The sequence below is a fragment of the Herpailurus yagouaroundi genome, unplaced genomic scaffold (assembly GCF_014898765.1).
Source record: "Herpailurus yagouaroundi ecotype Mexico unplaced genomic scaffold, PumYag 202, whole genome shotgun sequence".
Classification (NCBI taxonomy): Eukaryota; Metazoa; Chordata; class Mammalia; order Carnivora; family Felidae; genus Herpailurus; species Herpailurus yagouaroundi.
In genome coordinates this window covers 4004209-4017004 of record NW_024412433.1, presented here as the reverse complement: position 1 = coordinate 4017004, position 12796 = coordinate 4004209, and the positions used below count along the sequence as shown (strand labels likewise).

Here is a 12796-nt window from a genome sequence, read left to right as displayed (position 1 = left end):
AAAGATTAGAAAGACTAAATTTAACAAATGCTAAATGTATCCTGGGTCCAATGAAAACTACGACGAAGCGGGATGCCCTTAGCTGGCGTTCTCAGAAAAAACCCAGTGGGTCGGGCCAATAGTTCTCTGAGAAAGGAAAGCCGCCTCCGCCCACGGCCATCCTGTCCCCTTGCAAGGGCCTGGCTCGTGGGCCTCTGCCCAGAGAGCGAGATCATGGGGTGTTCTGAGCCTTCCACATGGCCCGCAGGCCCATTGAGCCGTCTGTCTGTGTCCAGGACAGAGATCGAGAGAACACGAGCCTGGAACACAGCTGTGGGCCGTGTTACCCAGCGCAGCTTAATTCTCACAGTCTACGTGGGCTGGGGGTCCCCGACCACGTGTGTGGGCAGGAGGGGGGCACAGGAGACGGGGACCCTCCCTCGAGGTCTTTTATCAATCAGGACAAATGTTCCCTGTGACCCGTCCCCAGGCACAGCCCAGAACATCATGGTTAAGAACGTGAATCCAGGAGAGTGAGTCTGAATCCTGGTTCCAGTGCTCACTCTCCAGCTGCATGACTCGGACAGGTGACATAGCCTCTCTGGGCTTCCGCTTCCAGTTCCCTCATCTGTGAAATGGGATAGTAGCAGGGGTCTCAGGGTCTGAGGGGAGTAAGTGACTCATTTCTCTCTCATGAACACTCCCATGCACGTGTGCGTGTGTGAGTGTGTCCGTACAACTGTTTCGTGTTCGTATTTGTTCCAAATTATGGACCAGGTGCTGGACAAGTGGAGAAGGCTGTGACCTTGCTCTTGGGAACCTGGCGTGTGTTTAGTCCTTAACCAGAGCACTTCCATCTAGAAGGGATAAGAAACACTATCTGCCTAAGGAGGGAAAGCAGATTAGCCTTTATTTATCTCCTTCCAGACTTTCTGAGATAGATTCCCAGTGGCTCCAGAAATCAGGGTTCAATTTGTATCATAGCCAAAAAAAGAAGGAAGGAAAGAAGGAAGGGAGCAAGGGAGAGGGAGAGAGAGAGAGACAGAGAGAGAGAGGAAGGAAAGAAGGAAGGAAGGAAGGAAGGAAGGAAGGAAGGACAAAAATAGGGGCACCTGGGTGGCTCAGTTGGTTAAGTGTCCAACTCTTGATTTCTGCTCAGGTCATGATCTCATGGTTTGTGGAACCAAGCCCCGTGTTGGGCTCTGTGCTGACAGCATGGAGCCTGCTTGAGACTCTCTTTCTGCCTCTCTCTCATAATAAATAAATAAACTTTGAAAGAAAGAAGGAGAAAGAGAAGGGCCCGTATCAAACCCACAAAAGCCTGCTTCAGTGGCCCATAGCTCGCTGTCCCTTTTGTCTTGCCGTTCCAGGCAGTTCATCCTGACATGGGCTCCGTTGTTGTAGAAACGTTCCTGCTTGGATCCAATCACCACTTCATTTCTGCCTTCTTACCCCATTCGGCCGCCTGTGAATGTGGGCATTTGGGTCTGGCCCTTGCTCCCTCATGACCACGTACACACAGGACACCCGGTAAAGTTTGCATCTCACACACATGGGACATACTTACACTACAAAGTTTCGGTATTTATCCGAAATTCTATTTTAACTGGCAGCCCATATGTTTATTTGCTGAATCTGGTAGCTTCTTTCTTCTGTTGGGCTAACGTGGAGACTATACCAGCCCTAGCCAAGCTCCAAGACAAAGCCCCCAGCTACCCAATCCCGAGGGGTGGGCCTCACCCCACCTCAGCCCCACCACTCCCTTGTCCAGAGGAAGGACTGGCCCTGTGTAGACCGGCCTCCCCTCCACCAAGGAGGAAGGGAGAAGAGCTTCATTTCTAGTGAATTCTGGCTCTGTTCCCAGGGTACTCCGCTTCCAGCTGTGCACAAAGTCAGCCGTGGCTCTTGTCCACCTAACTGACACACTTTCTGTTACGAACGTGTGAGGTTTCAGGCCAACAGATGAGTCTGAGGTGTCTACACAGCCCACAATTCCCGATATCCTCCTTAAGAGCTGAGGCCTTCCGGAATTTTCTTTTTCAGATATCAGGTCAGGTTTTCATCTCACAGACAGGAATTCTGTACAAGAATATTCCTGCAGAGTGGCACAAGGTGGGGGATCCAACCCCTAGAAGAGGAAAACCAGCCTGCAGAGTCGCTTGGCCTCTGCAGCCGGCGAAGTCCGACAAAAGTGGCGAGAATAGACATCGGCTCAGAGGTCTTCTCCGTGGGACCCCAAATTAGCCATAGAGCAACCAGGGGACTGAGAGCCAAGCGGGGCCGCGGCTGAACATCCACCCACAACGCCGAGGTGCAGGTTAGAGGGAGGTGAGCGGACCTGGTGTTTAACACAAATCACAGGTTGGAGTGGGGGGCAGACACATCAGCTCCGCGACTCTTGTTATGACGGGCTCAGAAATCAGCCTGGCGGGAGGCTTTACGTATGCACGCTTTGCCGGCATAATTTATATTCAGGCTAGTGGCTGAAACGCAGATCTGAGGCCAGACACAAGGAAGCAGGCAAGATGGGGGAACTGGATGTACCAGAGTCCCATCAATTTTCTTGATATCCACAGAGGATGTGCTCACACACCCCACTGCTGTGGGACCAATAACAAGTGAATTTATTCCTGCTGGAGACGAGACAAGGGGATCCGGGGAGGTTTGTGTTCGTCCGGAGGGTGATAGATTCAGAATGATCCTGTCTTAACGCTGTGGTTCCCAAGTCTCGTTTAAAAATGGAGAAACAGAGGAGGCAGGTCCTTACCAGCTAAAGATAAATGAGGTCTTCATCCACCAGGTTAATGTCACAGTTTTTGTAGGAAAAACCAGAGCTAGAAAGTGCTTAGAGGTAGAGCTGTTTACCCAGGGGGCGGTGGACTCAGAACAGCTGGCCACGCCATGCCGCGTTCACACTGGAGTGACTGTCCTAGAGAACATCACGGGGAAACCCCTGCCTTCTGTGGAGTCGAGACCCACTGCAATACTACCCCTGGGACGTTTGAGTGCCCTACGGCATGTGCAATGCATCGAGAGCCCTTCAAAATGCCGAGACAGCAATGGCGGTAGAGAGGGACAGGATTTTCCTGGTTCCAGCTCCGTTGTGATGCAGCACAGAAATCCAAGGCTTCAAAGGAGGCAGGTTTCCGAGAGACATCGCCTCCATCCCCCTGAGCGACCGGTAGGTCCAGGGGTGTCCCACGTGGAGTTGAGGGGGCTGCTGTCTCGAGAGCTTCCGCATTGCCTTCCCATTCTTTAATCAAGGATCAGGAAAAGTCTTTCTTCTCATTAGGGAATCAGATTCCAACACGATGCTCAGTCTGCAAGAGACATGCTGTTTTTGTTTCACACATTCAGAGCCTCGTGGCCCTGGAGCCATGGGCGAGACAGCGCAGGTCCGTGCGTAAGGATCCCAGCACCATGTTCGGAGGGGTCCCCATCTCGACCACCTGAAAATGGGGATATAACTCCTTCCTCTTGGGTTTCTTTCAGGGTTGAACAAGAAAATCTCCACCAAATGCCCAGGCCCGGATGCATCCAGAAAACGTGCACTAGATCCCAAAGAGACAAAGGTCACTCCCTGTGGAGGACAGGTGAGGTGGGCAGAAAGGATGGGGACTCAGTAGGCCTGCTGATTGGATGATTGCAGTTGAGAAAGAAAGAGATGACAGGTGAGGGAGAAGCAGTCCCAGGACGTGGGGACACCACCTTGGTAGCCACCGCACCCGCTGAGGGCCGGTCTCTTTCCAAAGGCCGTGCCTTTGCCGTGGCTGTTCCCCGCACCTGAGATGCTCTTGACCCAGATCTCTGCCAGGCCGGCAACCTTTGTTTTGCAGAGAACAACTCAAAGTCACCGGTGCTGGGACTCTCATGGGTACCTCCCATCAGCTCCCCAGTGTGTCCCCCGCTCCCCGTCTCTGCATGGCTGTGTTTAAAACCGAATCCAGGATTTCATTTATCAGCTCTGGTAAGATGACAGGCACAGAGGCACCTGCCTTGGAAGAGAGGAGTGTATGACTCACAGTTCCCAAGACAAGGGGACTACCAGGCACGCGGGGCCACACGAGGAAATGCTGGCATTGACCAGGAGGCACAGGGGCAAGTGGAAATCAGGGGCCAGAACTTAGATGTGGTTTTTGTGGGAAGGAATGGGGAGGGAGGGCAGACCAGCTGAGTGGTTTAGCATTGGATCCCTTGAGTATTTTCGGCAGGCTCTGGGCGGCAGGGGTGGTCTCCCATAGCCCAGTACTCGGACTTGGGGGATTTAGGGCAGGGGAAGGTTGGGTTGGCATGAGCGTTGAAGGAGATGACTGTGGGACCAGACTAAGGACTGGTTGGCCTGCATAGGGAAGGTGTGCCCGCAGGCCAGGTGAGTCATGTACTGCCTCTAGGAATCCTCTAACCCTGAGAGGGACAGTCCGCTGCTGGGTCTGCAAAGCCCCAAGTGGCAAAAGCCCTATAATATATAGAAGATAAAAAGGATGGTGAATACAGGCTGCGGGCATGGGCTCCTGTGCCCTCTGGCTTTTGCCAGAAGAGAGAACGCAATCAGGGTATTTACCCACCTGTCTCCTCCCTGGCAGGCTGTCACCTGACTGAAGCCACACCGCTTTGTCCTCCTCTGTGGGACTTTCCCCGTGGTTTCTGTGGGCCACCCCTCCCTCCTTGCCCTGGGGCCACTGCCCCCATTCCCTGTGAGCCTCATAGACCCTTCCCACGTTCACAGGGGGCCAATCTTGTTAAAGCCCTCTTTGAGCTATCCTAATTTAAGTGTGGAGGGTGCCCTCTGTTTCCTGCTGGGATGCTTACGAATGCCTGAACTGCACCCAGAAGCAGCCCTCTGACCCTCAGAATGGACTCTGGGATTGGGCTGCTTACATATTCAATGACCACAGGACTAACCTCCCTGCTGGCAACGTGATTCATGCGCGGCACGTGGAGGCCTCACGGCGATCACGTTATCATCGTGGCATCACCAGTGGAAGCGTGGCACGACGCACAGGTAGAAGGCAGGCGGCTGTGGCACTCAGTCACCATGGCAACGACAATGCTCAACAACACTGTGGAGTAATCTGGCTTCTTCTTGCCACCCAGGGAGCAGGCAGAGAGAACGAGAAATTAACACTATACATAACGCAATTAAGAACATGTGTGCAGAGCCAGCTTTCCAGAATCCTCTCTGTGGTCTCGGGGCCGACATGGCGGAGGCCTTAGTCTAGGCACTGGCTATACGGCTGGGCCGCAGAGTGGGGTCCCAGTTAGAAGCGCAAGCACCCAGGTACAGCCAGAGTAAGGGAGATGGGAAGGGGAGTCAAGGGTGGAGGGTCTGGAATGAGCCTCCATATTTTCCCTGAACCTCCCTTTGTCAACAGCAGCCTGATGATCCTAATTGGGGTGTCGCACCTGTTTGCTGCGTTCTTTGAGGGTCACACCTTTCCCAGAGCACCCTCCTCCCCGCCCGGCCAGAGCCAGGTCCTTCCCCCTCCCAGCTCTGCCCCAGAACCTCAGGGTTAGCTGATTCCTAGAACCTCACTCTGCCGTTTGATTCGTTGCTGTGCTCGGGCCGCCACAGCAGAATGGGCAGCTGACACGGCAGGAGCTAACTTTCTCCCAGTTCCGGAGGCTGGAAGTGCAGGGTCACGGGGCTGACAGGGTTGGTTTCTGGTGAGACCCCGTCCCGGCTGGCAGACGCTCTAAGTCCCTCCAAAGGCCCTTGGCATAGTGTTCCAACTGTGCTGGGAGAAGGCAGCCATGGCTTTGATCATGGGGTGACATGGGGACAGTATTTGGGGAAACCAGTATGGCGGCAACATGAAGATGGACGGAGAGGGAGTAAATGAGGTGGTCAAGCCCCTCGGGGGGAGACTAAGCGAATCCAAACGTGCGGAGTTGAGTATCTAGACTGACAGAGCAGCGGAGGTGAGACGGGGGGCTGCGTTTCAGAGACATACAAGGAAAGATGGAAAGAAGGAAGTTTAGCTGGAAGGAGTGAAGGGGGGCCAGCAATGAGGAAGAGCTACAGACATCCCAGTGAGGGAACCCGGATGCCTAAGAGGCCAGCAGTCCTGCGGTGGACAGGGGTGGGAGGCAAGGGGTCTACAGCAGAGCTCTGCTCTACCCGCCCTGTCGAGCTAACCCCGATCCCGGCCGTGGGGATGGTCGGGGGCTGCATGCACACTTCGGTCAGCATCGTGCTGACAGCGGCTCACTTTCAGACCATGTCTCCTGTTTCTCGTGAGGGCTGCCCGTGGGAACCTGGCTGGCACTCCTGCGTGGGCACCTGTGACGTTTAGGAGGGCTGACATCTCGTGGACCAACGCTCAGCCGTGGGGAGATGGGCACTGGTGGCGGGTGAGTCTCCGTTTCATCCCACTCGTGGACCATTCCGAGTCACACCCTTCTGTCCTCACCATGTCCCGCTGGGGGGTGGTGGTGGTGGTGACCAGCTTGATATCAGATGGAAGAGTGTATCACGCTGACTGAACTGGCTTTTCGTCTCTCCCTAGGTACTCTTCCCGGATCCCTATCCCTCTACCTGGTTGACCTCCCAACATCAGCTACCTGCACACCACCCTTCTCCGAAGCCGAATTTTGGGCAGGTGAAGGGATAACACCAAGTCAGGTCCCTTTTGGTGAGGGATCACGCGGCTGGCTCGAGACACGCAGGGCTTGATACGATGCTGGGCAGGCCGTCCGTGATGCACAGCGAGGGATGTGGGCTCAACCTCACGTACCCAGAACGGACAGCTGTTGCCAGGAATTGGTGCATTTCCTGATGGAGGGCGTAAGGAACAGAATGCTAGAGACTGAGGCACGGGCAAAGGCCACTAGAACGATTCACCGCCACCCGCATTTGCTGTGCCTGCTCAGGTCCCAGGCTGGGCCAGGAAGCAGGTGCACAGTGGTCAACAGGATGTGGTTCCTGGCCTCTTGGGGCTTACAGTCTAGGGGAGGAGGCAGAACCAGACAGGTAGCAGCCCCCCGGGGACAAGTATAATCCTAGAGGCCCCCTTGAGGGACATAAAGGGAGGGTGATCCCCACGATCCCCAGAGATGAAAGTCTTCTGAAAGAAGTCTTCCTGACCCCTCACTACCAGAAATGGCCCCTCCCTGCTCTGAACCCCCCTCCACACGTGACCTTCTCTTTGCATTTTTCACACGTTGCCTTCTGTTCCTTGCTTCCTTTTCACCCATCTTCATCTGGCCTCACCAAGTACGCGGCAAACTCCTCGGTTCCCGGCCAGGTCTTAGTCATGTTTGCACCGTCCCCAGTCTCTCTACTGTCCCTTCTGTCTCCCTACTGGACCTTTGTCCTGCTCCAGGCCGAGTCTCTCACATTTAAGAGCTTAATGGACCTTTGGATCGGTTATTGATAAACAGATGGGACAAAGGGAGGAGGGAAAGGAGGAAACAAAGTGCAGAGACTGAGGAGGGGAACCAGGCCAGGAGGGCTGCACTAGGGAGGGGGTCAGGACACAGGGGCCAGGCAGTGGTGGTGTCAGATGCTTCCAATGGCCAAGGGGACATATGTGGAGAAAGGCCAGGGAATTCGGGAGGAAGGAGATGCCACGTGACCACAGACAGAGAGATGGCCACAGAGTGAGAGCTCCATCTATGGATTTCGGGGGGCCGACAACGTGCCAGGGGAGCACTCCACTCTGATCCCATTCCTGAACTTCCAGCTCCGTGGACCCGCCTCTTGGGCATCTGTATCTGGGAATTTCACAGGAACTTCAGAGTCCACATGGTCAAGATGAGAAAGACTATCACCTCCTCTAGGAAGCCTTCCATGATGCCGCTTCCCCCATAGAGTTATTAGTTCTTTACCTTTAAGTTGCACCCACCACAGTCCCTTATCACCTACTCACCAGGGTGGGGTCTGTCTCCCCTGTCTGACCATGAGCACACCCAGGGCAGGGGCTTTGCTTCGGTCACTGTGTGTTCCCACACTTAGCTCTCTGCCGGTGTGCCGTCCAGACTCTAAAAAAAGATGATGGGTCCCTGAAGGATGGGAACACGAGGCATTGCAGTGAGTGGGAAAGGGAAACGGAACGTTCCCTGGGGGTGTCAGCTAGACCAGCCGTGGGTTTAGTACAGATGTGAGTGGAAAGTGAAAAAAGTCAGCAGAGCGGGAAGGGCAGTGGGGACAGAGGCAGTTAGAGAAGCCGCGGGTCTGCTGTCCCTTTGCCTCCAGTTACTTGCAGGTGGCCTCGATGACCTTAGTTAGACTCCAACCAGAAGTCGGAGGCAGCCGACGCTACCTATGAGCAGTTTGAATGATTTTTACCCCACCAGCATCGTGGAGCCAGCTCTGCTCGAAAATGTTCACCCATGAAATACAATATATCTGTAAATACATTCTGATGAAATCTAGATGAGGGGAGTCCCCCGACAAGGTGGGTGTGTGTCTGGGGTGGATGCTAATGGCCTGGAAATGAGGACAGAAGAGGTCAGCTCCGGGGAGTTCTGGCAGTCTCCACGGTGACATCTCCGATGACCCTGGTGTCAGGGAAGCTCGCTCGTAAGGCCAGCGAGGCGGGCCTGCCAAGGACTCCGGGAGCGGGTCACCAGGAGCCAAGTGCACAGGAAAACCAACCCGGGGCACAGCCCAGGGAGGGAACAGCAGCCAATAAGTCCAACCCCTTGACCTTTTTCCATTCTTTTCCATGGGAATCTGGGTTTGTTTGGAAATTTGCTTCCTCATGATTTTTCAGCTCAGGCCTGCCTGCTCAACTGGCCCCGAGCACCCAAATGCAGACGAGGCATGTCTCCGTGATTCTCCGATTGGAAGTACCCGGCCACCGGTGGCGACCCCAGGATCTCGCGGCATCTACTCCTGCAAAGCCGGCTGCTCTGTGCCTGACGCCCGGGGCCGACAGCCAGGCTTATTTCCGCATCAGCTGCACCTTGAGGAGCGGAGCACTGAGCGCCACGCTACGGGAGACATTCTTTATTTTCCTTTATTATTTTCTTTAAGATTCAGAATGCAAGGACCTTGGTGTCACCACAACCCTACTTTACAGGTGGGGACACTGAGGTCAGAAAGTTGAAGTGGTTTGCCCAGAGTGCCCAGGCAGCGGGTGACAGAGCTGGAGTCAAGTCAAAGCCTCTGCCCCACCCAGGACAGGTGTCACCGCTCTGTGTTTGGGGGCCGATAACCGTATTCTTACAAAATTAGCAGGGGCTCTTTTCCAGGCTTTACCCAGCATGTTGGGTATTTCTGCCGAAAACTGGGGCAACGCACTTACAAGATAACGCAATGACTTGATTCTGTCTGCGTCCCTGTTAAATTTATTTTAAAATGTCAGAATGGTAATGTGACATGTACATTTCATGTGTTGACTGAACAGCTGGTAGCTTTTTTTTTACTTTTTTAAAAAAATGTTTACTTATTTATTTTTGAGACAGAGAGAGAGAGAGAGAGAGAGAGAGAAAATAAGAACGCAAGAGCAGGGGAGGGGCAGAGAGAGACAGGGAGACCCAGAATCTGAAGCAGGGAATCTGCAGCGGGTTCCAGGCTCCGAACGGGGCCTGAACTCACGAACCTCGAGACCCTGAGCTGAAGTAAGACGCTTAACAGACTGAGCTACCCAGACACCACTTTTACTTTTAATGAAGTGATGGATTTAATAACTAGTTAATAGCCAGTGAAGATGGTTAAGCCAGCTGTTGACAGATGTAATTCAAGGGCTTCTTTCTAAAGCATGTGAGTTAAAGGAAAACACCATGTGGGTTCGTGACCCGCTGCCTCACCTGTGCCACCTGAAGGCTTGTGTGGACAGGTTCCCTGCACAAATCCTCGGCTTCATCCTTTCTCCTCCTTTCCTCCTTGTGCTTTGTTGCCCCAGGGTTGGGGACCCCCCATCTACCTCATGGCGTTCATTGTATATCACTGTACTTCTTCCCCTGCCTTCCATCTGCTTGGAATGGGCTCCCTCTGGGACCGTCCAACTCCTATTCATCCATCAAAACCCAACGTGGGCCTCTTTTCCAGGCAGGTCCCTGAAACCTGAGCCAACAGGTGCTCCCACAGCCCCCAGGGACACTGCCATGTCTGACCCTGCGTATGCACTGCCATAACAAATTACTGTAAGTTCAGTGGCTTAAAGCAATGCAAATTTATTATTTTGCAGTTCTGGAAGCCAGATGTCCATTCTGGGTCTCCCTGAGCTAAAACCAAGGTGTCCACAGGATTGCACTCCTTTCCGGAGGCTCTAGGGGGGATCCACACCGCCACCCTTTTTGGCTTCTAGAGGCTGCCTGTGTCCCTTGACTTGAGTTCCCTTCCTCCTCCTGCAAAGACAGCGTGAAGGGTTAAGTCCTTCCCACATCCAGCCACTCTGACTTCTGCTTTCTGCTTGCCTGGTCACATCTCTTGGACTCTGACCCTCCTGCTTTCCCCTAAAGTGCCCCCTCACATGAGGTCTTTAACGTCCTCACATCTGCTTGTTGCCACATGAGGTGGGGGGATTAGGACATGACCGTCCCTGGAAGGAGGCACTATTCTGCCGCATGTCCTGTCTTTGTTTACAGCTCTTACTAGGACGTAAGTGCCTTGGGGCAGAGCCCGCGTCTCGTTCGTCTTGCTTTTCTATCCCCCACCACTAGATCGGACCCATCGTGGGCCCTTCATAAATACATGAACTGAGTTCACCTGCCTCCCCGCTACCCGGAATCACATCCCGCCAACCCGCTGAAGCACTAGCTCTTGCCTGCATCCTTCGGGGACCCGCCTCTGCCCCAGGATGATGCACACTTGAACGGGGAGCTCCTGGAGACTACGCCCTTTGGGCTCAGAGGAAGAAGAATCTAGAAGTGGAAGGGGAGGCTGTGGGATCCTCAGGCATGCACCAGCTACCCACCGCTCTGCTTGGCGGGGCAGGAGCCCGGAGAGCCCTCCTGCCTGAGCAGACCCAGACCCACAATGTTATTTTCTAGCATCTCTGCTGACTCCCGTTGCCGCAGACCAAGCCGTAGAGCCCAGAGCGGTGCGTGGGGCTCGCAGGGCAGATCCAGGGTGCCTACACAAAGCTGCTCGTTGGCAGGACCCTTCCCATCCCCTGCCCACTGGAATCAACTGTCGCTGGATCTTTCTTGGCTCTGGGCTCTTGGTACATTTGCAGTGTATACCTTTGTCTCCCACCTGCCTCACTTTTAGGCTCCCACGCGTGCAGGGTGCACCTGGCTGCGCCCCCCCCCCCCCGCCCTTGCACTCCACGCCTCTCTGCTGTGCTCCCCGTGATCCGCCCCTGGGCTCGGCCGGCCAGCCTGAACCCCATCAAAGGCAGGCTTAAAAAAAAAAAGAAAAACAAACCCATGCTGGAAGAGAATGAGTGTTTCGGCATAGAAACAGAAACGGCCTAAGGAAAGAGCATGTAGATGAGAGCATCACAGCACGGGGGGCCGTCTGTGCTGTTGCCCGGCCTGCGCAGGACCCAGGACGGCTTCTCCAGATCCCAGCCAGAGGCTCAGACATGTTCTCTCTCCATGGGGTTCTCTCCCGAGGTGTCCCCGCGGGAGGCGTGGAGCCCACGTTCCAGGCAAGCGGAACAGAAGCACGGACGTCAGCAGTTAGAGTCTCCCAAGGCCCTCCTGCTGGGCTGCTGGGGGCCTAGGTTTGTGCACCGCCCCCCCCCCCAACACTGGCCTTCTTCAGATACGCTGGGAGCCTCTATGGACCTCAAATGCCAGCTTCTCTGAGCTGCTCTGTGTTGCTCTGAAGGGAAGGCAGATAACAAAGGACCTTGACCGGGCGGTCGCCCTGCCTGAGCCCGTTGAGCAGCACTAAAGCCAGACTCTAAAGGGCTCTCAAGTCAGACCCGGCCCCGGTTCTGATTGGCTGCAGCACTCTGCTTGCTGGTCCCGCCTCCCGACCCGGGGTCTACCTCAGCGGTCGGCTTGCTTTTCTTGTTAAGGACCAGATAGCCAAGATTTTTGGCCGTGATGTCTTGAGAGCAGCTACTCAACTTGGCCGCTGTAGTGCAGAAGCAGCCATGGACAACGTATAAAAAAGCGAGCGTGGTTGTGTTACCCAGAAAGCAGGCAGCCGCCAGATTTGGCCCACAGTTTGCTGACCCCTGTTCTAATTTGTAAAACGAGGATCGTGAAGGTATTTATTAGATAGGACCGTTGCGAAAATAAGGCTCTTAGCACAGAACGTGACAGACACTAAGTGCTGACGGATGCCCATGAGTAACGCTGTGCACCCGGAATGGGGGCAGGTGTCCGGGCTGAGCACTGAGTTTATTCTTCTGTAGAGCTCGACGTTCTCCTTTGACTTCTCTGGGCTGTGCATCTGTAAAATTCTGTGGTTGCACGGACTAGCGTCGATGTTCGCGGAAGTCAGACTCGTTCAAGTGAGCAAATGATTCTTGAACACTCCATATGCCTGAGCCTGGTGGTGCAGGAAGAGGTTGGAGGAAGGGGCACGTCCTGTTATATCCACCTCTGAGCATTTCTAGGCTCTGCTTTTCTGGTTCTGCATCTTTCCATCCTTCTCCCACTTTACTCTTTCCTTCTGCAAATCCCGGGAGATCTCTCTACCATGCAAGTCTAATCATTATCTCTCCTCTTTTTCGGGTACTCCGTGAGCTCTGCCAACTTCCACAGGCTTCTTTAAAACATTTCTTTTAATGTGTACTTATTTTTGAGAAAGAGATCGAGACAGAGTGTGAGAGGAAGAGGGGCAGACAGAGCAGCGTCTTTTACGACCTAGCCTTGGAGGTCACACATGTCTGATTCTGTAGAATGTCACTAAGCCCCGCCCACATCCCAGGGGACGAGAGCTAAGCTTTACTTTTTTTTTCTTTCTTTTTTT

The 12796-nt window shown here is 54.2% G+C and overlaps 1 long non-coding RNA gene across 1 annotated transcript; it reads left to right on the top strand.

Moving 5' to 3' along the window:
* Positions 1-6204: 6204 nt before the first annotated feature.
* On the top strand, positions 6205-12484 carry LOC121014382 (uncharacterized). Its single transcript, XR_005783187.1, has 4 exons — positions 6205-6330; positions 6486-6578; positions 8694-9002; positions 10513-12484. It is a non-coding gene; the product is annotated as an uncharacterized LOC121014382 (long non-coding RNA).
* The last annotated feature ends 312 nt before the right edge of the window (positions 12485-12796 follow it).